The sequence below is a fragment of the Rhinoraja longicauda genome, chromosome 26 (assembly GCF_053455715.1).
Source record: "Rhinoraja longicauda isolate Sanriku21f chromosome 26, sRhiLon1.1, whole genome shotgun sequence".
Taxonomy (NCBI): Eukaryota; Metazoa; Chordata; class Chondrichthyes; order Rajiformes; family Arhynchobatidae; genus Rhinoraja; species Rhinoraja longicauda.
The window spans coordinates 20497995-20519361 of record NC_135978.1 but is presented as its reverse complement, the minus strand read 5'-3'; positions in this window follow the sequence as shown (position 1 = coordinate 20519361).

The window sequence follows — 21367 nt, the reverse complement described above, 5'->3', positions numbered from 1 at the left end:
ACTGACCCTCACTGGGGGACGGGTCACACACACACACTGACCCTCACTGTGGGACGGGTCTCACACACACACACGCTGACCCTCGCTGTGGGAAGGGTCATACACACACACACACACACACTGACCCTCACTGGGGGACGGGTCACACACACACACACTGCGATTGTTTGGGACATTTGAAATGGTTTGGGTATAGAGTGGTGAGATGCAAATGTAGCGCTGATTGTCGTGCGGTTAAGTCTCTGTGGTGGAGCCTTGCTGAATCGCAGATGGACCCGGTTTGCCTGGCGTCACTCCACGGTGTTTCCGGGTGTGTAGTTCGGACCGAGGATTCGACGGCCGTGAAACCTGGATCCATCTCCCGACCCGCAGCAACCTGTCGGGCTGTATTAACACGGCCGTTGCTCCCCGCCCTCCCGGCATAGTGTCTGACGTACGAGGGTTATTACAATTCACGTCGCAGTCCCCCAGTGAGGATCAGTGTGCGTGTGTGTCTGTGTGTGTTTGTGTGTGTGTGTGACACGTCCCCCAGTGAGCATCAGTGTGTGTGTGTGTGTGTGTGTGTGTGTGTGAGACACGTAGCCCAGTGAAGGTCAGTGTGTGTGAGAGAGAGACCCGTCCCCCAGTGAGGATCAGTGTGTGTGTGTGTGTGAGAGAGAGACACGTAGCCCAGTGAGGGTCTGTGTGTGTGTGTGTGTGTGTGTGTGAGACCCGTCCCCAGTGAGGGTCAGTCTGGGTCCGGGAGCACAGACAGGCCCCGACCCCCTCCACTAACCGCATCGCGGGTCCGGGGCCGCCGACGTGAGGGACCCGGGGAAGGGATGCGGTGACACCGTGAGCCGCCGCTACCTTGGTTACCGTGTACTGTTGCCGTGGTTACCCCGAGTGTTGCCATGGGTACGCCATGTTGTTTGGATGCGTCGTTCTGTCCATCGCTCAGTACTACGGGGAACTTCAGCACCCACTGCCACCACCCTCACCTCCCCACCCCAAGCCCCCACCCACCCAACCCTCATCCTCACCCCGTCCACCTACCCTCCTCTCCCCACCCCACACCGTCCACACACACACCCTCATCATCCCCAACACACTCCATCGCGTCCCCCACCCACCCAACCCTCATCCTCACCCCGTCTACCCCCCTCCCCACCCCGCCGCATCCACACACACACACACCCTCATCATCCCCAACACACCCCAACGCATCCCCCACCCACCCTGCTCCCTCACCAACCCTCATCCTCATCCCGTCCACCGACCCCCTCTCACCATCCACATCCCATCCCACTCTCACAACCACTCCCATCCTCGCCACCTCTCTCCCTCATCCTTATCCCGGCCCATCTACCCAACCCCTCCCCACACACACACACACACACCCTCATTCCCACCCCATCCCACTCTCACCTAGCCAGTCATATCCTCACCACCCCTCTCCCTCATACTGTCTCCCCCGAGCTACCCCTCCCCACACCTCACCCTCACACCCTCCCTCAATTTCTCCCTCCACTCAAATCCTCCCCTCAACCTGCATCACCTCATCATTCACCCCTTCCCTGTTCCTCGCCCATTCCCATACCCCTTGCCTTGTTTGTAGGGGATGTGTATGGGGTGAGAGGTTCGGGTGGTGAAATGGTGATGTGGGAGGTGCGGTCAGTGTGCGGTTCAGGTGACCCGTCCTAGGCCGGGCAGTGGGAGACTTGACCAGCCCTGCCCCCGGAGACCGTGGCTTTAGATCGTTACTGTGAGTCCGGGGTTGGTAACAGTCTACAGCCATGGTCGCCGAGCCAGGGAGTCCGCCCGACCCCACTGGGCCTGGCCATGGGAACAGCCGCCATCCGTGGGGAGAGTAGGTGGATGGAGTGGGGGGGGGTGTGAAAGTGGAAGGCTACGAGCGATGGATGAAGAGGGCGATGAAAGGAGGGACGATTGGAGGGGAGAGGTAGGATGGATGGGGGGAGGTATGATTTATGGAGGAGGGGGGCTTGATGGAGTTGGGGGGAAGAGGAAAGGAGGGACAAATGGAGGGGAAGGGGAGGGAAACAGATTGGTGGAGTGGGGGAGGAGAAGGGACGGGTGCGGGGGGGGGGGAGAAGGTTTGAATGGATGGGAAAAGTAAGGGAGGGGGGGATGGATGGAACATAGAACGCTGAACAGTATAGCACAGGGACAGGTCCTTTGGTCCACAATGTCTATACCGAACACGATGCCAATCTAATCTAAGACCATCTTCCAACGTTTGTATTTTATCCCTCTATTCCCTTGTGTATTTGTCCGTCTCATTGCTTCTTAAACGTCCCCTTCACATCTGCCTCCAATGGCACCGCATTCCAGGCACCCGCCACTGTGTGTGTGTAAAAACAAAAAGTTGCCCCGCAGATCTTTAAACTATCTCTTTCACTCGAAAGCCATGCCCTCTAACGTTTGTGTGGGAAGGAACTGCAGATGCTGGTTTAAATCGAGATAGACACAAAAAAGCTCGAGTAACTCAGCGAGACAGGCAGCATCTCTGGAGGTAAGGAATGGGTGACGTTTCGGGTCAAGACCCTTCTCAGTCTGAAGAAGGGTCTCGACCCGAAACGTCACCCATTCCTTCCCTCCGGCGATGCTGCCTGTCTCGCTGAGTTACTCCAGCGTTTTGTGTCTAACTTCGGCTTCTAGCTTTTCAGGTTTTAGTCATGGGAGAAAGGTTGTGAATGCTTGTGATGCCCTCATAATTTTGTAAACTTCTATCAACTCTCCCCTCAACCTCCAACGCTCCAGAGAAAACAATCCATGTTTGTCTAACCTCCCATTATAGCTAATACCCTCTAATACAGGTAACTTCCTGGTGAACTTCTTCTACGCCTTTTCCAAAGCCTTCACATCCTTCCTGTAATAGAGCAACCAGAACTGCACACAATACTCCAAATGTGGCCTAATCAAAATTGTATTCAACAATTCAACAACATTATGCCAAGTGATTTGCTAACATTTCAACTCTGACCCAACCGATGAAGGCAAGCATCAATACCCCGTCCACCTGTGTTGCCACATTCGGGAACGCCAGGACCCCTGTACATCCCCCCGCTTCCGAGGGTCCTGTCATTAATTGTATTATTTAATCTCCATAGTCCTTGAATGAATATGTCCTCTCCCTGGCTACCCTTTTGCTTATAACCTTTTGTTTTTGCTTATTCAGTCTGAAGAAGGGTCTCGACCCGAAACGTCACCCATTCCTTCTCTCCTGAGATGCTGCCTGACCTGCTGAGTTACTCCAGCATTTTGTGAATAAATACCTTCCTTTTGCTTATAATGTATGTATAAGATGCCTTGAGATGTTCCTTGATTCCACTTGACAAGGACATTTCATGTTCCATCCACCCTCATGATGCCTTATGTAACTTCTTTCCTGCTTCAATTATACACCTCAACGGCCTTGTTCAACTTCAGCTGCTAAACCTTATACACATTTCTCATTCCTTTTTGACTAAACTTACAACGTCTGTTTGCATCCAAGCTTGCTATCTCTATCTTTTATCTTCTCAGGAACATGCTGGTCCTGACTGCCACCCACCTGGTTTTTATGAGGCTCCCATATGTCTAATGTGGATTTACACAATGGAAGTCTTCCGAACAACTTTCTCAGTAACTGTCTAATACCGTTGTAATTATCCTCCCACAATTTAGCACTTCCTCTGATGTCCTCATGCATTACCGTCATGAAGCATGCGGGATTATGATCCCGGGGAACATGCTCCCCCACTGAATATCCAGTGGCTTGACCAGGCTTCTTGCCCAATATCAGGTATAGTATGAAGATAGACACACAAGGCTGGAGTAACTCAGAGGGTTGGGGGTGGGGGGGGGGGGGGAGAGGGGTGGGGGTGGGGGGGGGGGAGAGGGGTGGGGGTGGGGGGGGAGAGGGGTGAGGGTGGGGTGGGGGTGAGGGGGGAGAGGGGTGGGGTGGGGGGGAGGGGCTAAGTTATTATCCCATTCAGGATGTCGCAGAATAATCTAAGGTATTCCATGGACACCCCACCCGGCCCTTCCACAGCCCGAAAGCAGCGGTCATCTCCATTGCCAGTAGTGTCCTCTTGACCCGAACTTTCCGCCCGTCCTCCCGTTCTTCTATTGCTCCTCAGCGGAGGATCCGGGGAGAACAGATTCCAGTAAACGGATCAAATCACTCGTCGCCCACCACTCTTGAACCGGGGCCACTCGATTGGAGCCAGGCCCGGCCTCTATCTCAGAGATGGCGCCGAGAGACCGCAGGAGCAGCGCCAGTTCCGCCCATGTCTGATGGCAGCCACCGGCGTTCTCTAGAAAATCGCGGAGTTCCTCGCTGGAGACGAGGAGAGACTGACCGTAAGTATTAGGGTTCCACCATCTCACTGGCGACAACTATGCTGTGGACCCGTCCTACGTCACTGGCACCAACCACACTGTCGGGTGAGAGAGCCCCTGTCGTGCCAGCTGACCAGAGACGCCGCCACCACCGCCCGAATGAAGACATGGGGAATCCTCCCTGGGCTGCTCCAGGAACTCGGGCCTGCAGGGGTCTGGGCCGCTCCCACCCAGAGGCAGGCAGAGAGGTGGTTTCACGACACCGAGAGGTAGTCCCACTACGAGAGGTAATCCTATCAGACCGAGAGGTGGAAAGGGATAGAACGTGCTCGAGTAGCATCATCTCAAGCAGCATCTCTGGAGAACCTGGATAGGTAACGTTTAGGGTCGGGACCTTTCTTCAAACCCTTCTGCCCAGAGGTGGTCTCACCGCCTCTGGCCAAAATAACGCTAGCAGTCAGTCAGTAAAGGTCGGGAGTGCATGAGCAAAGAAGACCGTTGGTTGAGAGAAAGTAAGTGTTAATTGCAGGTTAAAGTCCGTTTAAAAAGAGCGCCAAAAGGACGCTAGCAGTCAGTCAGTAAAGGTCGGGAGTGCAGGAGCAAAGAAGACCGTTGGCTGAGAAAAAGTAAGTGTTAATTGCAGGTTAAAGTCCGTTTAAAAAGAGCGCCAAAAGGACGCTAGCAGTCAGTCAGTAAAGGTCGGGAGTGCAGGAGCAAAGAAGACCGTTGGCTGAGAGAAAGTAAGTGTTAATTGCAGGTTAAAGTCCGTTTAAAATGAGCGCCAAAAGGATGCTGGCAGGCAATCAGTGAAGCGCATACAATACAATGCCATCTTTATTGTCATTGTACAGGGGTACGAGATTGGGAATGCGCCTTCCACACGATGCAATAAATTAATTAGCTAATCAATACAAATTTAGACAACCCTGTGAAACAAAATTAGAAACAGTTTTAAAACAGAATAAAGTTTGAGTAGGTCAGTGCCAATTCGCTGTACGATGTGACCATCCAGCTCAGCAGGACCGGTTCATAGCAGCTATGGCCCTGGGGATGAAGCTGTTCCTGAGTCTGGAGGTACGGGCATAGAAGGCCGTGTAGCGTCTGCCCGATGGTAGAATTTCGAACAGACTGTTGCAGGGGTGTGAAGAGTCTGGTGGCTTTTCTGAGGCATTGTGTATTGTAGATGCCCTCCAAGGCTGGTAGCTGTGTTCTGATAGTCTTCTGAGCTTTATGGACTACCCGCTGAAGAGCTCTCCTCTCTGCCTCCGTGCAGCTGAGGTACCACACAGGGATGCCGTGCGTTATAATGCACTCTATGGTGCAGCGGTAGAAGGTCGTCAGCAGCTGTTGGGGCAGACCAGACTTTTTCAGTGTTCTCAGGTAGAACAGTCGTTGCTGCGCCTTCTTGACCAGCGCAGCGGTGTTAGTGGACCATGTGAGGTCCTCCGAAATGTGAGTGCCCAGAAACTTGAAGCTGGACACTCTCTCCACACTGTCCCCATTGATAAAGATACCTCCAAGCTTGTCAGAGGAAGGCAGGATAGAAGCGAGTACGTGGATTGGCTGATCAATTAAATTAGAAGTTTGGTAAATTGGCCAATTAGGCAATTTAGTGACTGATATAAACAAGGCTTGCACAAGGGGTATGGCCCTGTCTGACTGAGGAGGTTACACTTGTTTTTAAGAAACAAGTGTTTCTTGTCACTAAAGTAATGGCGGATAAGTTGGTGCAGTGTGTTTCCTGCAGGATGTGGGAAGGTAGGGGAGCTTCTGGGAGCTACACCTGCAAGAACTGTGTCCAGGTGCAGCTCTTGAATGGATGTGTGGTGGAGTTGGAAAAGCAGCTGGATGACCTCAGGGCCATCCGGGAATGCGAGAGTTTCCTGGACAGGACCTACTGTGAGATTGTCAAGCCAAGGGTCCAGGGCGAGCGAAGGTGGGAGACTGTTTCAGGAGGGAGTGAACGTGGACTACAGGAGACCCCGGTGGCTGTGCCGATTGCAAACAGGTACACCCTCTTGGGAGCTGTCGGGACAGAAGACGCTTCCAGTCTGAGCGGCGGATAGATTGGCGGCTCTAATCCAGGCAAGGAGATTCGACCGGGGAGACCGAAGTCAGGAAGAGCCATAGTAGTGGGTGACTCCATTGGCCGAGGTAAGGACAGTAGATTCTGTGGCGGCAGGCGGGACTTGAGGATGATCTGTGACCTCCCTGGTGCCAGGGTTCAAGACATCATGGACCGGCTTCAGAACATCCTAGCGAGGGAAGGCGATCAACCGGAAGTAATTGTGCACGTGGGCACGAACGACGTCAGGAGGAAGAAGAAGGAGATACTGCAACGTGAGTTTAGAGAGTTAGAAAGAAAACTGAGAAGTAGGACGCCGAAGGTGGTTGTCTCTGGACTGCTACCTATACCTCGTGCTGGTGCGGGCAGGAACAGAGAGATCGGGGATATGAATGTATGGCTGAGGGGCTGGTGCAGGGAGCAGGGATTTAAATTTCTAGACCACTGGGATCTCTTCTGGGGTAGGGGTGACCTGTACAAAAGGGATGGGTTACACCTTAACAGCAGGGGGACCAACATTCTGACAGGCAGGTTTGCTAGTGCTACACGTGTGGCTTTAAACTAAGTAGTGGGGGGGGAGGGGTTGACAAATTGGGAATATGAAGATGGAGTTAAAGGGGAAGCGAATACAGGAGCAATTGCAAAGGGCTCTCGAATAAATGGGAAGGGAAGTTATAGAAGGGATAAGAGAGTAAGGTCAGGGCCAATTGTGACCAGTGTGAGAGGGGAGGTGAATACCGAAGTTAAAGTGTTATATTTAAATGCGAGGTATAAAAAATAAAATGGATGAGCTTGAAGCTCAGTTAGACATTGGCAAGTATGATGTTGTGGGAATCACAGAGACATGGCTACAAGAGGACCAGGGCTGGGAACTGAATATTCAGGGGTACACAATGTATAGAAAAGACAGACAGGTGGGCAGAGGGGGTGGGGTCGCTCTGTTGGTAAGGAATGATATTCATTCCCTTGCAAGGGGTGACATAGAATCAGGAGATGTAGAATCAGTATGGATAGAAATGAGGAACTGTAAGGGTAAAAAGACCCCAATGGGAGTTATCTACAGGCCCCCAAACAGTAGCCTCGACAAAGGGTGCAAGTTGAATCAAGAGCTAAAATTGGCATGTCGCAAATGTAATGCTATGGTGGTTATGGGAGATTTCAACATGCAGGTAGACTGGGAAAATCAGGTTGGTAATGGACCCCAGGAAACGGAGTTCGTGGAGTGCCTCTGAGGTGGATTCTTAGAACAGCTTGTACTGGAGCCGACTAGGGAGAAGGCAATTCTGGATTTAATGTTGTGTAATGAACCTGATCTGATAAGGGGACTCAAGGTAAAAGAGCCATTAGGATGCAGTGATCACAATATGATAAGTTTTACTCTACAAATTGAGAGGGAGAAGGGAAAATCAGAAGTGTCAGTATTACAGTATAACAAAGCGGTTTACAGAGGCATGAGGCAGGAGCTGGCCAGATTTGACTGGAAGGAGGCCCTAGCAGGGAAGACGGTGGAACAGCAATGGCAGGTACTCCTGGGAACAATGCAGAAGTTGCAGGATCAATTTATCCCAAAGAGGAGGAAAGATTCTAAGGGGAGTAAGAGGCACCCGTGGCTGACAAGGGCAGTCAAGGACAGCATAAAAATAAGAGAGAAGAAGTATATCATAGCAAAGAAGAGTGGGAAGCCAGAGGAGTGGGAATCTTTTAAAGAGCAACAGAAGAGATAACTAAGAAGGCAATACGGGGGAAAAAGATGAGGTACGAGGGTAAGCTAGCCAATAATATAAAGGAGGATAGTAAAAGCTTTTTTAGGTATGTGAAGAGGAAAAAAATTGTCAAGACAAATGTGGGTCCCTTGAAGTCAGAAGCAGGGGAATTTATTATGGGGTACAAGGAAATGGCAGACGATTTGAACTGGTACTTTGGATCTGTCTTCACTAAGGAAGATACAAACAATCTCCCAGATGTTCTAGTGGCCAGAGATCCTAGGGTGATGGAGGAACTGAAAGAGATTCACATTAGGCAGGAAATGGTGTTGGGTAGACTGATGGAACTGAAGGCTGATAAATCCCCAGGGCCTGATGGTCTGCATCCCAGGGTACTTAAGGAGGTGGCTCTAGAAATTGTGGATGCATTGGTGATCATTTTCCAATGTTCTATAGATTCAGGATCAGTTCCTGTGGATTAGAGGGTAGCTAATGTTATCCCACTTTTTAAGAAATGAAGGAGAGAGAAAACGGGAAATTATAGTTAGTTAGTTAGTTAATTATAGTTAGTCTGACATCAGTGGTGGGGAAGATGCTGGAGTCAATTTATAAAAGATGAAATTGCGGAGCATTTGGATAGCAGTAACAGGATCGTTCCGAGTCAGCATGGATTTATGAAGGGGAAATCATACTTGATTAATCTTCTGGAATTTTCTGAGGATGTAACTAGGAAAATTGACAGGGGAGAGCCGGTGGATGTGGTGTACCTCGACTTTCAGAAAGCCTTTGACAAGGTCCCACATAGGAGATTAGTGGGCAAAATTAGAGCACATGGTATTGGGGGTAGGGTACTGACATGGATAGAAAATTGGTTGACAGATAGAAAGCAAAGAGTGGGGATAAATGGGTCCCTTTCAGAATGGCAGGCAGTGACTAGTGGGCTACCGCAAGGCTCGGTGCTGGGACCGCAGCTATTTACAATATACATTAATGACTTGGATGAAGGGATTAAAAGTACCATTAGCAAATTTGCAGATGGTACAAAGCTGGGTGGTAGTGTGAGGAAGATGCTATGAGGTTGCAGGGTGACTTGGACAGGTTGTGTGAGTGGGCGAATGCATTGCAGATGCAGTTTAATGTGGATAAGTATGAGGTTATCCACTTTGGTGGTAAGAATAAGAAGGCAGATTATTATCTGAATGGTGTCAAGTTAGGAAAAGGGGATGTACAACGAGATCTGGGTGTCCTAGTGCATCAGTCACTGAAAGGAAGCATGCAGGTAGAGCAGGCAGTGAAGAAAGCCAATGGAATGTTGGCCTTCATAACAAGAGGAGTTGAGTATAGGAGCAAAGAGGTCCTTCTGCAGTTGTATAGGGCCTTAGTGAGACCGCACCTGGAGTACTGTGTGCAGTTTTGGTCTCCAAATTTGAGGAAGGATATTCTTGCTATTGAGGGCGTGCAGCGTAGGTTTACTAGGTTAATTCCCGGAATGGCGGGACTGTCGTATGTTGAAAGACTGGAGCGGCTAGGCTTGTATACACTGGAATTTAGAAGGATGAGAGGGGATCTTATCGAAACTTATAAGATTATTAAGGGGTTGGACACGTTAGAGGCAGGAAACATGTTCCCAATGTTGGGGGAGTCCAGAACCAGGGGCCACAGTTTAAGAATAAGGGGTAGGCCATTTAGAACGGAGATGAGGAAAAACATTTTCAGTCAGAGGGTTGTAAATCTGTGGAATTCACTGCCTCAGAATCCATTCAAGAAAGAGCTAGATAGAGCTCTTCAGGATAGCGGAGTCAGGGGGTATGGGGAGAAGTCAGGAATGGGGTACTGATTGAGAATGATCAGCCATGATCACATTGAATGGTGGTGCTGGCTCGAAGGGCCGAATGGCCTACTCCGGCAACTATTGTCTATTGTCAAACCTCGAGGTGGTCTGCCACATCAAGAGATGGTCCCATCACAGAAGAGAGGCGGTTCCGTCACAGAAGAGAGTGGTCCCATCAATCGAGAGCCCCCCCCCCCTCCCTCCACCACACCGAGAGGCGGTCCCACCCACGGAGAGGTGATCTCGCCACACGAAGAGGTGGTCCCACCACAGGGAGAGGTGGCGTCACCACAAGGGGGAGTGGTCTCACCACAGGGAGAGGTGGTGTCACCACAAGGGGGAGTGGTCTCACCACAGGGAGAGGTGGTGTCACCACAAGGGGGAGTGGTCTCACCACAGGGAGAGGTGGCGTCACCACAAGGGGGAGTGGTCTCACCACAGGGAGAGGTGGCGTCACCACAAGGGGGAGTGGTCTCACCACAGGGAGAGGTGGTGTCACCACAAGGGGGAGTGGTCTCACCACAGGGAGAGGTGGCGTCACCACAAGGGGGAGTGGTCTCACCACAGGGAGAGGTGGCGTCACCACAAGGGGGAGTGGTCTCACCACAGGGAGAGGTGGTGTCACCACAAGGGGGAGTGGTCTCACCACAGGGAGAGGTGGCGTCACCACAAGGAGAGGTGGTCTCACCACAGGGAGAGGTGGTGTCACCACAAGGGGGAGTGGTCTCACCACAGGGAGAGGTGGTGTCACCACAAGGGGGAGTGGTCTCACCACAGGGAGAGGTGGCGTCACCACAAGGGGGAGTGGTCTCACCACAGGGAGAGGTGGCGTCACCACAAGGGGGAGTGGTCTCACCACAGGGAGAGGTGGTGTCACCACAAGGGGGAGTGGTCTCACCACAGGGAGAGGTGGCGTCACCACAAGGAGAGGTGGTCTCACCACAGGGAGAGGTGGTGTCACCACAAGGGGGAGTGGTCTCACCACACTGAAAGGCGCTCACTCCAAATCTAGATGCGGTGCCACCACACCGAGGAGACCCCAGCAGCTCTGAGCATCGGCGGTGATCGGGTGGACGCGCGTCCTGGTGTCGGTCCACTCTGCTCTGTGTGCGGGGATTGATTGAACGGTGCGCGGGAAGGCCGGTATCAGAACTCCGGCTGACTCTTTGAATCCGTCCGAAGAACCGTATCGACTGAAACGTCGTCGGTCCATGACTACCACAGATGCTGCCTGACCCGCTGAGTTGCTCCAGCACTTTTGTATTTTGCTCTACATCCCAGCCTCGGCAAACGTGCAGCTCTCGCAGCCCCGCCCTGTGACCCCTCAGCCTGTAATTCAAGAAAAATGTCCATAACATTTCGAAAAGTAAAATCTCTTCCTCTCCCCGTTCTTACCATTAACGGAGGTCGCGGAGTAGATGACTGGACGGTGTAGAGGGGGCTTCACCCTCTGTCTGACTATGGGGGTACGTGACGGGACGGTGTAGATGGGGCTTCACCCTCTGTCTGACTATGGGGGTACGTGACTGGACGGTGTAGATGGGGCTTCACCCTCTGTCTGACTATGGGGGTACGTGACTGGACGGTGTAGATGGGGCTTCACCCTCTGTCTGACTATGGGGGTACGTGACGGGACGGTGTGGCCGGGGCTTCACCCTGTCCGATCCTGGGGCGTGGGATGGGACGGTGTAAAGGGGGATTCGCCCTGTGTCTGCCCCCCCCCCCCCCCCCCCCGGGATGTGCGATGGGACGAGTGCTGCTCCTTTCCTGTACCTTATTTCCTACCTGTGCCGCCGACCTGCGATCGTTCCCGGTGTCCGGACTGTAGCCGGGTCAGTGTCCAGGCTTCGGCCGAGCCCGTTGTCTGGGCAGCGGCCGTTTCTGGTGTCCGGGCCGGGTCTCCGCCTGTTGTCCGGCTCGGTGACAGTGTGACTTGCCTCTCTCAACTGTAAAAGTTTACGTGCTGACCCGATCTCACAGCACTTAAACTCTTACTGTTCTGTGAATCAAGTCTTTCCACCGGAGCAACGCATGGACGGGCCCCGGCCCCTCCGCCTCGCTCCTCGTGTACGTGAAATCACCCAGACCCCTGCCCAGCAGAGACCCTCCTCACCAGAGAACGCCCTCCTGCCCGCCGAGAGACCCTCCTGCCCGTCGAGAGAACCCTCTCCCCCGTAGAGACCCCTCTCCCCCGTAGACAGACCTCTCTCCCCCGTAGATAGACCTCTCTCCCCCGTAGAGAGACCTCCCTTGCCCTGTAGAAACCCCTCCCCTGTAACCCCCCCCCTTCCCACCAGAGACCCCCTTCCCCAACAGGGACCCCCCTTCCCCAACAGGGACCCCCATCCCCACAAAATACAACAGCTGAAAAAACACTGCCCACCCCCACCCTTCACTGTGAGCACCCAGCCCACCAGTTGGGCCCAATCTCTCCCCACATGCTACCCATCCAAGCTCACCCATCATTGCCCATCCACCACCCCCTTCATCCTCACCCTACCCCACCCCACCAGGAGACTGTCCCTACTCACTTGGTCACTGTCTGTACCCCCCCCCCCTCCCCCCTTCACTGGACTCATTTGCCAATTAAACCCCTCTTACCTGTACCCATCTATCACTTGTCAAGTTTGTCACAGCCTAAACTCTGTACAATTTTCTACAATCAGTGTGCAGCCCTGAGCTGAAACACCATCTGTCCATTTCCTCCACAAATGCTGCCTGACCTGCTGAGTACCTCCAGCACTTTGTTTTGCTCTAGATTCCAGCATCTGCAGACTCTCTGTCTCGTTTGACTGAAGAGGTCAGAGTGATCCGGGTGACCCCAGGCTGGTGACCTTGGGACATCGACCTCAGAAATGATGACTTCCAACTAGTAACCTTCGGCTTGTGACCCTGGGACTTTGACGTGACCGGTAACATCAGGCCGATGATCTCCGACTGGTGATCTTGGGTCATTGACCCTAGGATGGTGACAAGAGACTGAGGACTGTGGAAGAGTGACCTCATGCCAGTGACGTCATGCCAGTGACATGCCAGTGACCTCATGCCAGTGACCTCATGCCAGTGACCTCATGCCAGTGACGTCAGACCAGTGACGTCAGGCCAGTGAGCCCTGGGACGGTAACTCCAGGATGGTGTCTTTGGGCCGGTGACCCCAGGATGGTAATCCCAATGGCCAGGAGCAGCCCCGGATGAACCTTCCTCAGACCCCAGCGTTGATCTCGGAGCCCACGGGAGAAGCTCCGCAGAAGGAGGGTCGAGCTGATGTCAGAGTGGGAGAACTCTCACCAACTGAGGAGGAGCAGATGATAAGGGGTCAGCCAGCAGCAGTAAACCATTGGACAAAGAACAAGCGGCTAACGGGGCCATGACCATAGGGCAAAGTTCAGAGTACGAACATGCCCGAGCACCTTGGATACAGATGGCACAAACACACGGCAAGCGTGACAGAGCCAGGTGCAAACACAGAGACGCATCACGAGTGAGGAGGAGTGTGAACAAGGTGTGAACCGGGACACCACAGATAAGCCAGTCTAGTGAACAGGGATCAGTACCAACACAGTCAGATTACACCAGCATAGAATCACAGAACCGTACAGCACAGAAGCAGGCTGGCCGCGATGCCTGTTTATACTAGTCCCATTTTGCTGCGCTTGGCCCATATCCCTCTAAACCTTTCATATCCATGCACCTGTACAAAGGTTTTTTAAATGCTGTTTTTCTACCTGCCTCAACTATTTCCTCTGGAAGTAGAAACATAGAAAATAGGTGCAGGAGTAGGCCATTCGGCCCTTCGAGCCAGCACTGCCATTCAATATGATCATAGCTGATCATCCAAAACCAGTACCCCATTCCTGCTTTCTCATATCCCTTGATCCCATTACGATAACCGCCACTATCTTTGTGAAAATATTGCCCCTCAGATCTCCTTTAAATTTCTTCACTCTAACTTTCAACCTGTGCCTTCCAATTCTAGACTCACCTGCCCTTGGAAAATGACGTAATCCACTCCAAGAAGTAATGGAACCAGGCATTTCAGCCCAACTAGTCCATGCTGACCAAGATGTCTTATCTAAGCTAGTACCATGTGCGTATGTTTGGCCCATATCCCTTTAAATCTTTCCAGCACACAGTGTACAGGTCTGGTACCACATGCCCACCAGCTAGTGTGACTGCATTCTCTATCATCATCTTTCGAGTGTGTACATGATCTATTACAAACACATCACAGACTTGTCATGAAGAGTGAACAGGCACCTGTAGAAGCACAATGTGGATAGAAGCTAAAGGGAACAAGTGCTGCTGCACTGGCTTATGAATAGGGGTTTGTATAAACCCACAAGGGATGAACAAGGTACTTTGAGCAGAGGCAAATATGGACAAGCAACTGGCTGACAAGACCTGCACAAATACTCCCATAGACCCACTGGTGAGGGCAATCTGGTGGAAACAACCAGCACAGTCATGTAGGCCTTGCATGAACACACCCCAGATTCACTACCTAAAAGGAGAAATAGTGAGAGTTCTGGGCCAATGTGTTCTGAGACTGAAAGCCAGGGGTGACATGTACACAGGAATCTGGATATCAAGGGATATTGAGGGTTAGATAGAGAGAAAATGGAAGCACGTGCCAAGTGATGGGAACTAGTCAGAAGAGCCCAGTATAAAATAGTGTGTGTGGGGGGGGGGGGGGAACACTTAAAGACAGACTTGGGGAAACAATGGTCACAAAAAAATCAGATGTGTACAGGATTAATGTAAATTCAAAGGTGTTTTATCAGTATATTAAGGATAAAAGAATCCCTAAGGAAAGAGTTAGGCCCATTATGGACACCAGTGACAATGGTGTATGTGGAGCCACATGGTAGAGGCAGGGTCCTAAATGAATACTTTTCATTGGTATTCATAAAGGGTTCAGCGCATGTGAAATTCTTGTGGAATTAATAAAGAGGAGGTGCTCAATGCCTCAGTGGGTTAAAATCCCAGGGCCGGGTAAGATTTTTCCTGAGCTGCTATGGGAGACAACAAAGTGATTGCTGTGGCTCTGGCTGAGATTTTCACAACTTAGCTGGCCGCACATGTGGTACCAGATTACAGGAGGGTGATAAATGTGGTGTTCCTTGGCAAGAAGAACACAGGAAAAAGGTTGGTAATTCGTATTACAGACCTGTGAACCTAATATCACAGGAGGGATTTTGTTGGAAAACATTCCGTGGGACAGGATTAATGATTACATGGAAACACAGAGAAATCAGACATAGCCAGATCTTGTCAGGCCAAGTTAACTGCATTTCCTGATGGGGGTAACAAAGTGTATTGATGAGGATGGGGCATTAAATGTTATTGACATGGACTATGGCAAGGCTGGTCCATAATGTCAGGGTCCTAGGATCCAGGGAAAGTTTGTAAATTAGATCCAGAATTGATGTATTTACAATAGGAAATCTAGGGTGATGTTAGAGGATTCGACTTGCAATTGGATGTTTATAACAAATGGTCTTCCATTAGGATCAGTGCTGGGATCCTTGCAGTTTTTAATATATGTGAATGATGTGGATGTGGGTGGCATGATCAGCAAGTTCACAAACCTTCCGTGATACATTTTGGGAGCACGGGTGAGGCTAGGGCAGACTCCGTGGATGATGGGGTCCCAGGGCGTGGAGAGGAACAAGTTCAAGTGCAAAGATCCTTGAAGGGGGCAGTGCAGGTTGATAACATGGTTAGGAAAGCATATGGGATACTGGCCTTCGTTAGTTGGGCATTGAATGCAAGAGCAGGGAGTTTATGCTCCAACTTTATAAAACTGACCAATGTTCCTTTTCAGCTAACCAAGGTTTTATAAAGTCATCGCACAACAGGAAAGATGGGATTGTGACAGAGAGGGCACAGAGGAGATTCACCGGGATGTGGCCAGGATGGAATGTTTCCATCAAGGGGAGGCTGGAGATGTCGGGTCTGTTCTCCCTAGAACAGAAGCGGTTAAGAGGGGCATGACTGATTCATATAAAATATGAGAGGTGTAAATAGGGTAGAATGCAGCAAACATATTCCCATGTCAGAGATAGATAAAACTAGGGGATATAGATTTGGGGTAAGGGGTCAAAATTCAGAGGGTATGTGAGGAGGGACCTTCTTCGTCTAGAGAATAATGAGTACTTTGAACACACTGCGAGAGAGAGTCACAAAATGCTGGAGTAACTCAGTGGGTCAGGCAGCATCTCTGGGGAGAATGAATGGGTGACGTTTCGGGTCGAGACCATTCTTGAGACTGCTAGAGAGAGTGCTGGAAGCAGAGTCACTGACAGCTTTTAAGTACCTAGATACCACTTGAATCGTCCATGCATTCAACGCCACGGGTCAAGTGCTGGGAGATGTGATTAATGCAGTTCGGAGCCCACTGCTTGGCATTGACGTGGTGGGCCGAATGGTCTGTTTCCATACAGTTTGACTCGATAACAACACCATTGACACGCCAGCAGGCAAGGAGAACAGTAGGTACAAACACCTCACACGCGTTAGCGTTGGTACAAAAGGCTTGATACAAACACACCAGCTGATCTGAACAGGATTTTCTGCAAGCACACTCCTGATGCACAGTTGGTGTTAACAAAGACCAGTGTAAACACGACAGAGGAGCAAGCGTGGTGCGTATGTAGTGGAGGGTGCGACCAGTGACTGCAAACAGACAGCTGAAATCTCTGGAATGTGAAGTGGATTCGTCCAGCCAGAGACCTGATCTGCCAACAAGTCTTCAGCTAAAAGAACAGGGTGTTCTGCACAACAGGAAGTATGAGAGTTATTCCAAACCTCAAGCCCACCGGGATACGGGACAACTCCCCAGGACTGGCTCCGCTCTCACTTTTCCAGCCTGTGCCTATGCTGGGGAGAGATTATAAACACACATACACACAGACAGACACACACACACACACACACAGCCACACAGCAGGCTCCTGCGTGAACATTCATCACCAACATCACATCTCAACCAACACCACACCCGCCATAAAACATTCCCCGAGAGACATCCGAGAATGTAAGGCACCAGCTCCACACACATCCCAATACAAAACACAGACCTGCCGCCCTCCCAGAGCCAGTATGTCGGGCTGCCAGTCCAGATTTGGTGGTGCTGAGGCACAGGGCATCGGGCAACTGGGACTCGCCAGCCTGGGCCCTGTACCTGTGGCCGGGGGCAGGTGGTGTAGTTGGATCATCACCTGCAACATTGTCCAGCAACAGGCACAAATGGTGGGCACAACCTCGTACCCAGCTGCACCCACCCTTCTTCCCAGGGTCACTGTGTAACTGTACAGTCACTGGTCATTCAGATGATGGTCACTGTCACTGTACAGAGTCACTGGTAATTCAGGGTGAGGGTCACTGTGTAACTGTACAGAGTCACTGGTCATTCAGGGTGAGGGTCACTGTGTAACTGTACAGAGTCACTGGTAATTCAGGGTGAGGGTCACTGTGTAACTGTACAGGATCACTGGTAATTCAGGGTGAGGGTCACTGTGTAACTGTACAGAGTCACTGGTCATTCAGGGTGAGGGTCACTGTGTAACTGTACAGAGTCACTATTTGTTCAGGGTCGGGGTCAATGTCAGCGGGGAGCGTTGCAGCAACCTCGCTACTTTTGTTCCTGTTATAATGGATGAGCGGGGGCAAATGTTATGAAGATGGAGCATCGCCACCGCAGAGCGTGTCCCTGGACGATCAATACCTAGTGTGAACCAGCAGCAGCAGGAGCACCCACTGTGAGCCGTCTCGACATCGTCTCTTGTCACATCTGCCAACCGGTTCCCATTGTCCCGCCTCAGATTAAACACTCTGCTGCCTGATCTCACCCACCGCCCTGACCTGCATCGGCTGCTCCATCATGAGGCAATGCCTCCACATTAAATCCTCCGCCCTCTCACCGTCCCCAACTCCGGCCCACTGGCCTCCGGCACCAGAGCCGTTGTTCCAGCTGCCACTGTCCGCGGACTCCACGGCAGGTGCGGCCTTCCCGGGGGCTGGGCGAACCGAGACCGCCGCTCCCTACAATCCTCTCCTCACCCTCGCCGGGGTCGCTGCTCTGCCCACATCCCAGCCTCGCCGTGGGATCTTGCTGATCAAACGCTGGGGTCGCGATTTCGCAAATACACACCCAAAACAAAGATACCTCGCCGGCTGTACACCATCTTTGGTGCCTTGTAGAGGAGGTGAAAGTCGGGAGCCTCCTCCACGCCCCACTCCTACCCCCACCCACCCCTCCTCCCCAAAACAATCACTCCCCACTGAGCTGATTCACCCGCCTAAAACACGCTGGCGCCCGAACCAGGCTGGAACCCTTAGAAACCCAGCTTCGTACTAAATCCCATCGATTCAGTCCATCCACAACAACACATTGCACCAGCGATGCCTGAACCTTACGAGAAAAAAACAGATGGATAGAGAGAGAGAATAAGGGAGAGAGAGAGACGGGTAGAGAGAGGGAGAGAGATAGGGAAAGGTAGAGAGATATAGGCAGAGAGAGAGGCAGAGAGACAGACAAACAGAGAGCGAAAGAGAAAGACAGGGAGAGATGGAGCGAGCGAGAGAGAGGGAGAAAGACCGAGAGCCAGACAAACAGATGACTGGCAAGAAGGGGGCGAGACTGTTGGGGAAGTGGAGACAAACGGGGCCGGACACCTACCGAGATCCTGCTCCGGGCCAGCCGCGCTCCCACAGGCGAGAGTCTCTTGATTTTAAACTGTTATAAATAGCAGGGGATGTGGTTGAGAAAGAGAGGGGTTCCCGCCCACATGCTCCGGGCCAAGCGCACCCTCCGGACCGAGCGGTAGGCGACGCCTCAGAGCGCGGCACCGGCCCGCTCCCCGCGATCACCGGGGTTTGCGGGCAGAAGCAGTGGTTGTACCATCGATTTGTTTGAGTCAAAATCTGGGTACCGCCGAACTTAATTAAATCACAGTCGGGAGACCGTTCAGCCCTTCGCACCGGGACAGAAGGAGGCCGTTCAGCCCTTTCACCCTGTTACACTGGGACGGCAGGAGGCCGTTCAGCACTTTCACCCTGTTACACTGGGACAGCAGGAGGCCGTTCGGCCCTTTCACCCTGTTACACTGGGACAGCAGGAGGCCGTTCAGCACTTTCACCGTTACACTGGGACAGCAGGAGGCCGTTCAGCCCTTTTACACTGGGACAGCAGGAGGCCGTTCAGCCCTTTCACCCTGTTACACTGGGACAGCAGGAGGCCGTTCAGCACTTTCACTCTGTTACACTGGGACAGAAGGCAGACACAAAATACTGGAGGATCTCAGCGGGACAGGCAGCATCTCTGGAGAGAAGGAATGAGTGATGTTTCTTCATAACCCCGGCACGGGCAGCCGCCCACCCCACCATACGAAGCACGTTCTCAGCGAAGTCTCGCCCACCGAAGTCAGTCGGTGTAGTTAATCCCTGGTTGGTTGGAGGGCGGTCGGGTGTAGTTAGTCCCTGAGATAGACACAAAGGTTCGGCCAAAGGTAGACACAGAATGCTGGAGTAATTCAGTGGGGCAGGCAGCATCTCTGGAGAGAAGGAATGGGTGACGTTTCGGGTCCGAACCCTTCTTCAGACCCTTCTTTAGTCAAACATTGTTTAGTTAGGGGGCTCTCGGGTGTGGTTGCGTCCCTGGTTAGTCGGAGAGCGGTCAGGTATAGTTAGTCCCTGGCTAATTGGAGTAGTTAATCCCTGGTTAGTTGGGGAGTGGTGAGATACAGTTTGCCCCTCGTTAATTAGGGAGCACTCAGGTGCAGTTAGTCGCTGGTTCGATTGGGTATGATCGGTTTGAAGGTGAGAATCAAACAAGAGTTTATTTATTCCCGGAATTGTATTAACAGCAGGAAATTCTGGAAACATTCAACAAGCCGGACAGCATCTGCGGAGAGAGACAATTTTTAGATGAAGACTTTTCATCTCAAAGGAAATATTTCTCTCCTCACAGGCGCTGCCCGGCCGGTTGAGAATTTATGGCAGTTTGTTGCTATTTCAGATTTCCAGCAGATGTTATTGTTGCCCTGTGCTCCCTGCGATTGGTTCTTTCAAATGCGGCAGAGTGTTGTTGTGAGTGGGGAGCCTGGGGTTTGGGGGTGGGAGAAGATGTCAGGCTCAGCTGCAAGAGGACTTTGTTTGTTGACGCTTTGAGCCGCACCCCCCCGCCCCCCCCCCCCCCCCCCCGAGCAGGCTCCGGGAACAACTGACAGTGAGTCAGAGGGAACACAGCCCAGAGACAGAATTCGCAGATGGAGGGTGGGCAGGAGGCCCAGGCAGTTAGGCAGGAGAGGGCTCTGCAGCTGAGAGGGCCCAAGATGAGGTGATCCAAACCAGGACATCCAAGATGTTCCTCATTCCTCAGACGAGGCCCCCACAGGTGCCTCCTCGGAACCCCGCAGTTCCGCTCTTGCTCCCCCTAGTCACAACTGCGACAGTCCCCTTAGTTCTTACCTTTCACCCCATCAGCCGTCGCATCCAACATTTTCTTCACCTCCAACGGGATCCCACCACGAGTCGCATCTTCCCATCTTCTCCCGTTTCCGCCTTCAGCGGACCATCCCCTCCGCAGCTCCCTGGTTAACTCACCCCTTCCTACCCAAACCACCCCTTCCCCAGGCACCTTCCCCAACAACAGGAGATGCAACACCTGCCCCGTTACCTCCTCCCTAAACCCTGTCCAGGGACCTCAACAGATCTTTCGGGTTAGGCAGAGGTTAATTTGCACCTCCTCCAACCTCATCTATTGTATCAGTTGTTCAAGGTGTGGAGTCTTATAATCAGCTCGACCAAAATTAGGCTATGCGAGCATTTCGCTGAACACCTTCGCTCTGTCTGCCTGGGCCTACCTTCCCATTCCCACACTGACCTTTTTGTCCTGGGCCTCCTCCATTGTCAGAGTGAGGCCAGACGCAAATTGGAGGAACACCACCTCACATTTTCACTTGGGCAGCTTACAAACTAATGGTATAAATGGGGATTTCTCTAACTTCAGGGAATCCATGTATCCCCCTCTCTCCGTCCCTCCCCCACCAATTGTACTTGATTCAATTCTTATTGTTTCATTACCTGTAACTGGTTTTCACCTAGGCCGCAGCCAACAATAGCCCGTTCACTTTATCATTGTTACTTTTTTTGCATCTTTCATTCATTTGTTCCATATCTCTTTATATCACTGTCTATATCCCTCACTTCCCTTTCTTCTGACTCAATCTGAAGCATGGTGACCCAAAACGTCACCCATTCCTTTTCTCCAGAGATGCTGTCTGACCTGCTGAGTTACTCCAGCTATGTGTCTCTCTTAGGTTTTGAGGGAGATGGGCCAAATGGGACTAAGTAGATGGGGCATGGACGCTTTGGGCAGAAGGGCTGGTTTCAGTGCTGTATGTCGTGCCTATATCTATACCTATCCCATTTTCTAGCACT